Here is a 10,161-nt window from a genome sequence, read left to right as displayed (position 1 = left end):
TTTTTTTTTTTTTTTTCACAAATCAGTCTAATAACCACAAAAATCTTAAATACCATTTGAAGGAGATTCTACAAAATCCTGAAGGAGCATTTTTTAAAAAACAGTCATAGTCATTAAATATACCTATGAATCTATCACAACCAAGGGGAGCCTAAAGATACACAGCAACTAAAGACAATACAGAATCACTGATGGGATCCTAAAACAGAAAATTATGTTAGGTGAGAAGAAAGGAAACCTGAAAAAAAGTGACTCTTAATTAAGACTAGTTTACTGATATTGGTTCATTAGTTACAACAAATAACAATACTGCTGTAATGTGTTGATAGTAGGAAAACTGAGTGTCAATTTCATGGGACTATTTGTACTATTGTTTCCATTCTATATATCCCAAATTGTTGAACAGTAAAATCTTATTTGAGAAAATTATTCACTGCTATTTAAAAGACTCATTTAAGTAAATGAACAAATAAACCAAGATATATACAAAGTTACCTATGTTTAAGTTATGTAAAGATTCTCTATAAACCAATAATAACAATAATAATGATAACACAATAAAATTGGTCAAAAGGAGGAAACTGACAATTTTCCAAAGAAGAGTATATGAAAGCCAATAAGCAGCTGAATGAGTTCTCAAAATAATCATATGTCAGAAACACGCAAATCAAGATAATTCATAGCCAGTGAACAAAGTTAATTTAAAAACACTCTGAACACCAAAGACTTTGAGGACTGGTGCTGCTGGATTTCACATGGGTTGCTGAAGCATATGTGGAACATTGTGGCAACTTTAGAGAAGTGCTTGGCAATACTTTATCACATAAAATGTTAACCTAACTTATAATGAAGTAAACACATCTAGGAATTTAACTAAGCCGAAGCCGGTATCTACCAAAAGGCTTGTATATGAATAGACATATGAGCTTTATCAATAACAGACAAAACCTAAAAACTCAATCTCAGTTAATAGGACAATGAATTAACTAGTTGTGGTATATTCATTACCATTATTTATACAATGAAATGATCCTTTGCAATGAAAACGAATGGAACTCTTTATGCATATACAAAAGGCATTAATTTAAAAGATACTATAATAGCAATAAGATCATTAGAGTATGTGAAGAGAACATCATAGTAAATGATTCCATTTGTATGAAATTCAGGAGCAAGAAAAGTAATATAAATGGAGTTAGAAATGAAAATAGTGCTTACTTAAAAGCAATCAAGGACTAATAACATATAGATATGATAAAGTGTTTTTCAGGGGTTGATATGTTTTGTTTTAATTGTGGTATTCCTTATAAAATGCTTGCACTTATAGACACTTATCAAATTTAGATCTCTGCATTTTTATTGTATGTTAAGTTTATTTTAATGTAGCATTTGTCATGTTGAAATTATGCATTATTTATAAACATCTGTGGTAAATTTTAGGAAACAACTTATTTTTGCTATACTTTATTTGAGGTTCTTGAGTGCCTTCATGAAGTTCCTTTTTTTTTATCCTCACTTAGTTTTGTAAATTTTGCATGCAAGAGAATGTAATTTAAAATACCTATATGCACATATATAATAGGTGCTGCCTTATTACTCTTTAAGAATATAACATCAGTAAATAGAATGCACAAGTTTTTCTTTAAAAAAAAAAAGATCTCATAATTTACACTGAGAAACTGAAGGCACGAGGAATTAATGGTTAAGGTGTTCTGTTTCCCATTCAGAAGACTAGTGGAGGTTGTTTTCCAGGGGAAGTGATGTTAAAATATATAAAATGGGAGAAAAGTGTATTAAAAATGAAGCATGGAATTGAGGGCAGCAAAAGGACAGAGGGTCTAGAATGGCAATCAGAATTTGTAGGTGGCTGTACAATTTTTACATTCGTAGGAGCTTACCTGGGTGAAACAGTTATGTCCCTCAGGCAAAAGCTCCTTATGAAGGGCAGATGGTGTGCTATTTTCCTGGTGTCAGAATCTAGGAATGTCTGCTTTACTCAGTTTATTTTAAATAAAATTTCTCCTTCTATTGAAATATTATACTGTGCATTTCAGAAAGCAGAAGGCATGATGATGCAGCATAAAAATTTGAAACAGTAATAAGAAGCCAGGGCAGCAGGTGCACTTGGCTAACGAATGAAAAAGGCACAGTGTGGCACCGACAGCAGGAGATTAGAAGAAACGTACAGGCAGTTTATAGGGAGAAAAAGTTGGTACCAAACAGATTTGAGAAGAGAAAACAACAATATGATTCTGGATTGAGTGCTGGAAAAAAAAATTGTGTTCATGTAGAGTAGAAAGTTAAGCACTCAGAAACAAAAGCAAAGCAAAAGGTGGAAGAGTTGGTTGTTAGCATCTCACGCTCTGCAGTAGCACAAATCATGAAAACTACCAGTATGCTCTTGCAGAGGTCAGCAAAGCATGACTCACAGGACACATCTGGCTGATAATCTGAATGACTATAAAAAGATCAACAGGCAGACACACAGACAGACAAAGACCAAAATCCAAAAAAAAATATGTCACAGAAACTGTGTGGCTGCAAAGTCTAACATATTTACTATCTAGCCTTTTATTTAGGAAGTTTTTCTCCGTCTATGTGAATCAGCTATTAGATATTTAGTTAATCCATTGGTTTCTTTTCCCTGCTTTCTTTGACTCCTTAGTGCATACTTTTAATGTCACATACCTTGTGCCAGATAACAAGTCATATCCTGGAGTAGCAGTATGGAGGATCGCAATCTAGGATGCTGTCCTCCTGAAGGTTAAAGAGATCCAAAGTCCACAAATGTTTAGAAAGCAAGTAATTAAAATAATGAAAAATTTGAAAAGAAGCACATACATTTTCTTAAGGGAGCAATGTATCAATGGGTTTTCACAAACCTAGGAAGTCATTGCTAAACGGAAGGCTGCTTGCTGAATATGAACTCACCGGGATGAAGAGGAAAGAAGGAAGGGTAGCCTAGAGAGAGAAAAGCATGCAGTAATGCCTTCAGGAGTGAACAAGCTCTGATATATTTGAGGGGAAAAAATAAGGGTAATTTAGTTTTAAGACAAGAGAATGAAGAACTGGAGAGGAAAGGATAGGGGATGTCACATGAGAATAAACAGAGATGAAAATTTGTGGGGCTGCAGGTACTAAGTCGTTGGCAATATTTTATTGTCATCTAAGCTTGTGGGTGGAGCTGACCTTTCCTCAACTGTTGGCCTTCAGCCCAAAGATCAGAAAGAGACCCTGGTTAGCAGTCTGGTGTTTGGCTCTGGGATACATACTGAAACTGCATTGAGACCTGCTATTATTTCCTGGGGACTTTTAGTAGAGTGGTGTATAGGAAGCATGCTTGTTCTTCCAGTGGAACTGAACCTATAATGGCATCCAAGTTTGGAGATGCCAGTGGACATCTTAAATCCATATGCAGAAGTTTGCCTGAGAGAAAAAAAGCCATACCCAAAGGTCATGAGCAGAGAGCACCTAGTCAGCCATGACTGAAGAATATATCACTGTTTATTTTCAGCTTTATAAAATAATAGTTTTGTTGTTATTTAGTTTCTCAGTTGAACTTTTGTTAATAGTGTCTAAAATAATTCTTAAGCAATCTGGATTTTATAAACTCAGAAAGTTGGTTGTTTTACCCTATATTTCCTCAAGCATTCTTCCTAATCTTCTCATTTTTAGGTAAATGGAAAAAAATGAAAGAAAGTGGAAACCAATGTGAAAAAACAAATATCCTCAGAATGTTATGATTTATCTCTAATGAAAGAAAAACAGAAAATATATTTATGTGTATATTTATTCATTCAATGTACATTGATCCTTCACCTGTCCTGTGACTGGTATTTTTCTGAGGGTGAAAAGACAAATAAAACAACAACAATAAATGCTTGTCCTCACAAAACTACCATTTACAAACTAAAACAATTTTTGAGAACATTTTAACTTAAAATGCAAAATAAGACAAGGATTACACAGTATTTTCTTCATCAGTTGGGTAGGAAACCTTAATAGTTTTTCAACTTCATCTTATGATTCCATTCTAATTACATCACAAGGACCTAGAGAGAAATAAGCCGAAATAAATGTGCTCTGGCTTTTGATAAAACTACCTTTTCAAGACATAAACACTGAAGTAGTCATCATGCTCTAACTTTCAGAATATTGAACTCCTACAGCTTATAAAATATTTTTTTTAGCTTATAAAATATCATAAGATTTAAATGTATTGTTCTGATTCTGTTCAGATTAAAAAAAAAAAAAAAAAGCATTAGCTGTCTGGCTGAGCCATCTGTCTCAGAGGAGCCAATAGCCAGTCTACCATTAGAGACCTCCCTCCTAGAACAGCCACTGCCCTGGTTGATAACAGAAGTACACAGTTGCGGTCACTTCTTTCTTTATTTACAGGATTCTTTATAGTGATCAGTGTGGAATCTCACTTTTTAGTGGTGACCTAGTGTTCCAATTCATGGCACTTGAGCTAATATGAAGGGAATGGAGAAAAATAAATCTAGATTGAAGAGATACTTAGGAGTCTGACTTGGCTCTAGGCTGTAATTTATTGATCATACTTGGGCATCAAGAGAAAAATGGTGAGTCTAAGCTTTTTGACCCGTTTAATAGGATAGCTTTCCACAGAAGAATTTCTGTGCATGTTCATGGCAAAATAGGAACTAATATTGAACTATTCATATCAATATTTATAATGAGATATAAAATGAGTTAGAAACACTGGAATCATCATTCTTTATTGTGTCTATTGTTGTTTGCCTTTATTCTCTACCCTTAATTTCACCTTCAATAGGTTGTAAGTCCCAGGAGGGAGGGAACTATAATTTGCTCACTAAATTATGTCTGTGTATCAAAACTGCTGAAGTTAACAATGTATTTAATCCAAAAATAAATATACTTTTAGATGTCAGTTGGGATATTCCTAGATTGCCCAAGAAGTGTGTGTGTTTCCAAGTAGAACAGCAACAGAAGCAACAGTCTCAGGAGAGATTTGTCCTAGATCTTCCTCTGTTGATCCTTTAGATGATCCACAGCATCAATGAGCACATGCATTGGAGGAATGGGTTGTCTTGGGAGTCAGGCCTGTGATTAAAGCCTTAGTGTCATGCTCAGAATGGGCTGGGCATCCATAGGAACCGCTGCCAGTGGCTAAGTTATATTTCTATTTACTTCACATGAGCAAGCTAATGATGTATTCAATAATAGGGCATAAATGTAGATTATAACTCCCAGGAGATGATAATTGTCCTGCTTCAGGGTAAGCTGGAGTATATATGCCCACTAATTTGAAAAAAAAATATTGCATTCTATGGCTGTGCAAAACAGTACAAATAAACAGATGCTGAGTATCACATACAAAACCTAAAGAGATTTAAGCATAGGAGACTCAATGCAAAAACCATGTAACTCTTGTTTTTGACATGCTATCAAAACATCACTTGCCAAAGGAAAATGGACTGCTGAGTGCTTTTTCCTCCAGAGTTTATACTATATTTTCACACTGAGAATCATCACAGCAACCATTTTACTGTTTTCTTAGCTCTTATTCTGCCTCTCTCTTTTCCTTATGGTCTGTCTCCTTCCATTTGTGAATCTGATCAGTTAAAGGGAACCCATACCCTTCACAGTTAAAGAGGCTGAAAATTTATTCATTAAAAACAGCACAGTTATTATGCAACTAACTTAAACACATGAAATCTATTCCTCTATGACAAAGATTAAATTAATAGTACCCAGTTTAAGTATAATGTGACCCTTGTGCATTGCAAATAATACTACATAAGGGAAAATATCAGTTTTTGCATTCTATCCTCTGCTAGTGAGAACAAACCAATTAAAAACAGGAACTGGTGAATATATTGTCTTGATATTCCAGGCCAAAGGATGTGTCTCTGTACATTTTTTTTTCTTGTATTAGCTTAGCTGAACTTTCTGTTTCCCCAGACACCCTGGTGACTTCCAGCATATGCATGTGCAATTATGAGTGTGTGACCTTCCACTGTTTGCCACTTAAATATCTGTTCCCTTGCCTTTTGCCAGCTGTACTAAGTGATGTTCCCAGGTATATTTTTGGTCCTGTCAGCATTTTAGGGATCAGAAAAAACATAGCTGTGGGTTCCTTAGAAATTCTCTTTTCCTGTTGAGTTTCCTCCCCATCCTTAAATATAATTGTTTACAAATCTGATGTATAATCTTTTGTTTGTAATTTTAACATTTTTCTTCAATTTAGTTTCATCATCTAAAATATGTATCTTCCAAGGGGATATATCAATGCAAACAAAGATGAAAGTTTTGATTTACAATACATATTTAATACAAAGTATTTTAAGATAGTCACTTGATTAGTTTTCTGCCTTTTTTTTCCTTACTTCCTCCCCTTGCCAAACATTGCACAATCTGAACTGCCTATAATATTAGAAGGGAATGAAACACTAATGGATTTTTTTTTCCTATCACAAGGATAGAAAAGAAAGTCAAAGGCTCTTGCAGCCTTGAGTACTGTCTTCTGTGAAGCTGATTTCTTTGGGAAGTTTTATTAAATTCCTTAGGCCACATGAGCATTATTTACTCTTGGTTACTGCTATCTTTATAAACATCCTTCTAGTGACTCTAAATAGTGATTAAAGTTTTACAGTATGCTTAAATCATTCAAGTATAAAAAAGGGTTATTTAGATATGAGAAGAGTGTGGCTTGACAAATTACAATAAACAAGTTTTTTTTTTTTTCCTAGTAGAGTCAACTTTTTTCTTTTTTCTCCAAACTACATTTTCCTCTTCCTTGAACAGGATAAATTTCAACTGGCAGGGCCACTAATAGTCTCACTTTCACTATCTAATGATAACTGTATTCAGATGCAATGGTCTTTGACAAATTGAATTATAATGTCTAACGTATTTAGAATCTGTTTGTTCTGAAAGTGAGAAGATGGAATTTGCTGTTTGAAGCAGATAGCAGAATAGGTTGCAACAGCAGTGATTATACTCTCAGCACATCTTATGAAATCTGATCTACCTCCACATTAAGGAAAAGGATTTAATACTTTGATACATGTCTGAGATATTTTGATACTTCTGAAACAATAATTTTAAAACTTCCCCATTGACTCAATCTAGAACTCAGAAAGTATGAGTGAATCAGATTGGTTCTTCAATTTGAGGACTCATTTTCTGAATTCTAAAATTTTGTGGTGATTTCTGCTACAATATCTCTACTCTCACTATTCGGTCTACTAAATTCTTATCATATTTATCTTAGCGCTCCCAGTTTTCTTTTAAACACACACATTGTATAGCCCTAACCTCACTATGGTGTCTCAATTCATTTAAAATATGTTATATATGTTATATCTTTCATTTCTTTTGTGTTTTCATTTTATAATATTATTTTATTCATATCATACTTTCTTGAGCTTGTTCACTCATTTTAAAGATTAACAATTATACATTAATGAAAACAGATTTTGTGTCATTCTAATTTTAATTTCATTGGAAGTAAACTCTATATTTAGAATTTCTTTCATTGCCCATCATTCATGTGTTTCAGAATGCATAGCTGTGAGCTGGGCAAGGTGAAACATTCCTGTAATCCCAGCAGCCAGAGAATCTGAGGCAGGTTTGTGAGTTCAAAGCCAACATCAGCAGTTCAGCAAGGGCCTAAGTAGCTTAGTGAGAACCTGCCTCAAAATTAAAAATAAATAAATAAATAAATAGAAAGGGCCAAGGATGTATCTCAGTGGTTAAGCATCTCTGTGTTCAATCTCTGATACAACTCCCGTGCAAAAAAAAAAAAAAATGTGGCTGTGATTTATTGTAGAGGTAAATTAATTGTCCCTTTTGCATCTATGTTTCTTTGTGTTTTTCTATCTGTGTCTAGAAATCTTGGGAATGGCTTCAAGCAGCCCGTGTGTCTAATGCTCCAAAATTGTCTTGGGAACTTTGTCACTTATAAATATTGTATATCTATAGTTTTTTTTGTTTATTGATTCTTTTAAGTTATACAAGACAATATAATTTATTTTTACACAATTTTAAAAGTATGGAATAATATTTGTTCTCATCTAATCTCTAGTACTTCCTCTTCCCGTTCCTGCTCCATCTCCCTGTTTCCTTCCCTCTACTGATCTTTCTGCTGTTTACCTATAATTATTTTTTTTTAATTAGTGCCTTGTGGATGTACATGATGGTGAGGTTCACTGTGGTAAATTCATATATGTATAAAGGAAAGTTATGTCAGATTCATTCCACTGTCTTTCCCTATCCTGCTACTGCCTTCCCTTCATTCCCCTTTGTCTACTCCATTGATTCTTCTTCAATTTTTTTCTTATCCTCTCTCCACTTATTTTGAGTTAGCTTCCATATATGGAAGAAAACATTGGATCTTTGTATATCTGTAGTTTTGATCACCAAGCCCTCATGGTGGTTTGTCTCAGGCTCCACATTTCCCAAGACCCCAAATAATTAAAAGTCTCAGAAAGCCATGAGCAAATAGCTGCTGTTTCAAATTTCTTCTCAATAATAATGCTTGCTCTTGATGCTGGTTTAGAATAGGGATTCTTGTTTTGCTTTGTGCTTGAAATAGAATTATTTACCATTATTTCACATGGAATCTTTTCTCTGTTCTCTATTTTCTGCCAGCTGGGGGGTCAGAAGTCTTGAAGCCTCACCCCCTTGCTCTGATTTATGCTTAAGTATTGGTGATATATTATAAAAATATTTACCTTATAGATGAATTCAGCAAGTTATCTGCTAAATCATTAAGTATTTATTGAAACTATCAGGATGTGGTGTGTGTGTGTGTGTGTGTGTGTGTGTGTGTGTGTGTTTGGTAATTGTACCTAAATACACTCTTAGAGCATCATCTTGATTAACAGTAATGTGGACTACTATTATTTATCTGTTATTTACAATTATTACTGTTATAATGAAACATCATACAGTTCAAAATTCTGCCATGGTATATGTGAATAATGCTACTTTTGAAATGGATAAGAATTAAATTATATATCAAGAACATTGTATTCTATGATATTTTTACAGAAAACTGTGTTTATTTTCCTCTGTGAAACTTATGTTGACAACATAATAACATCATTCACAAATTGATTCTATAAACAATGATCTTAGAAAATCAGTGAACTTCAAGTTTGGCTATTCTTATAAAGTTTCTTAATAATAAGACTCAGAGAATGGCCATTTTGTCATGCAGGGGATTAAAAATTATTTCTACAAAATCAGATTCATAATCCAAACAAGAAAATGAAAAAGAAAAGAAAGCTTTGGAGTATGTTCATTAATGTTCATTTGACATATTTAATTTTTAACTTTTTTAACCAGTTGAGTGATCCTTTATTTATTGAAATAAAATTTATGTACCCAGTTAAATAGACCTGTATTTTCAATGAACTACGCAAACATGAAACCATGTTAAAATATTATTGTGTAAATAGCACTATGTGTATGTGATATTACAGGAAGAAATCATAGTTTACCTCTAGCTTGAGACATTGCATTCACAAATAATGACATGATCATTGTTTTTATTTAAGTTGTATAGTAAATGCATTTTGAAATAACACAAATATGGAAGCTGGATATTTCAAAGACTCAGTGTATTTGAAGAGCATTCATTAATATTAAATTAGTGTTTCATAAGTGTTGGGTGAAGCACCCTCTTCTCATTAATTATTATATATAAAACTAGTGACATTATGCAGATAATTATTTCTAATATTTTCTCAGCTAGAAATTAGCACTAATTAAAGCAGGAGTCTTATGTGTTGATTATGCTTTTTAAAACACTGTAGATAACACAAAAAACCTTAAAACCATTTATCCAATGTAGTGCTCTTATCTATGTTTCTTACTAAGAGAAGTGGATGTGTGATGTCTACTAGACATATTGAGACCTCTTAAAACTTGCTCTCAGTAATATTAGGAAAGATCAGATACAGTACATATTATTTTTGCCAACACTCATACACACTTTTTTTATTCTAAGTAATTAATCTTGAAGTTTTCTTCCTGTTTTTACCATTTCTATTTAATTAAATGAATTACTAATGTTCCTAGTTGGGTAGCAGGCATGATCGGCTTTAATCATTTTTTGCTACAGATATTATTAAATAGAGTCTTCTACAATACTGGCTGGAAGGGACAAAT

This window comes from Marmota marmota, unplaced genomic scaffold (assembly GCF_001458135.2).
Source record: "Marmota marmota marmota unplaced genomic scaffold, marMar, whole genome shotgun sequence".
Lineage (NCBI taxonomy): Eukaryota > Metazoa > Chordata > Mammalia > Rodentia > Sciuridae > Marmota > Marmota marmota.
The sequence above is the reverse complement of the archived record's forward strand: the minus strand, read 5'-3'. Positions refer to the sequence as shown.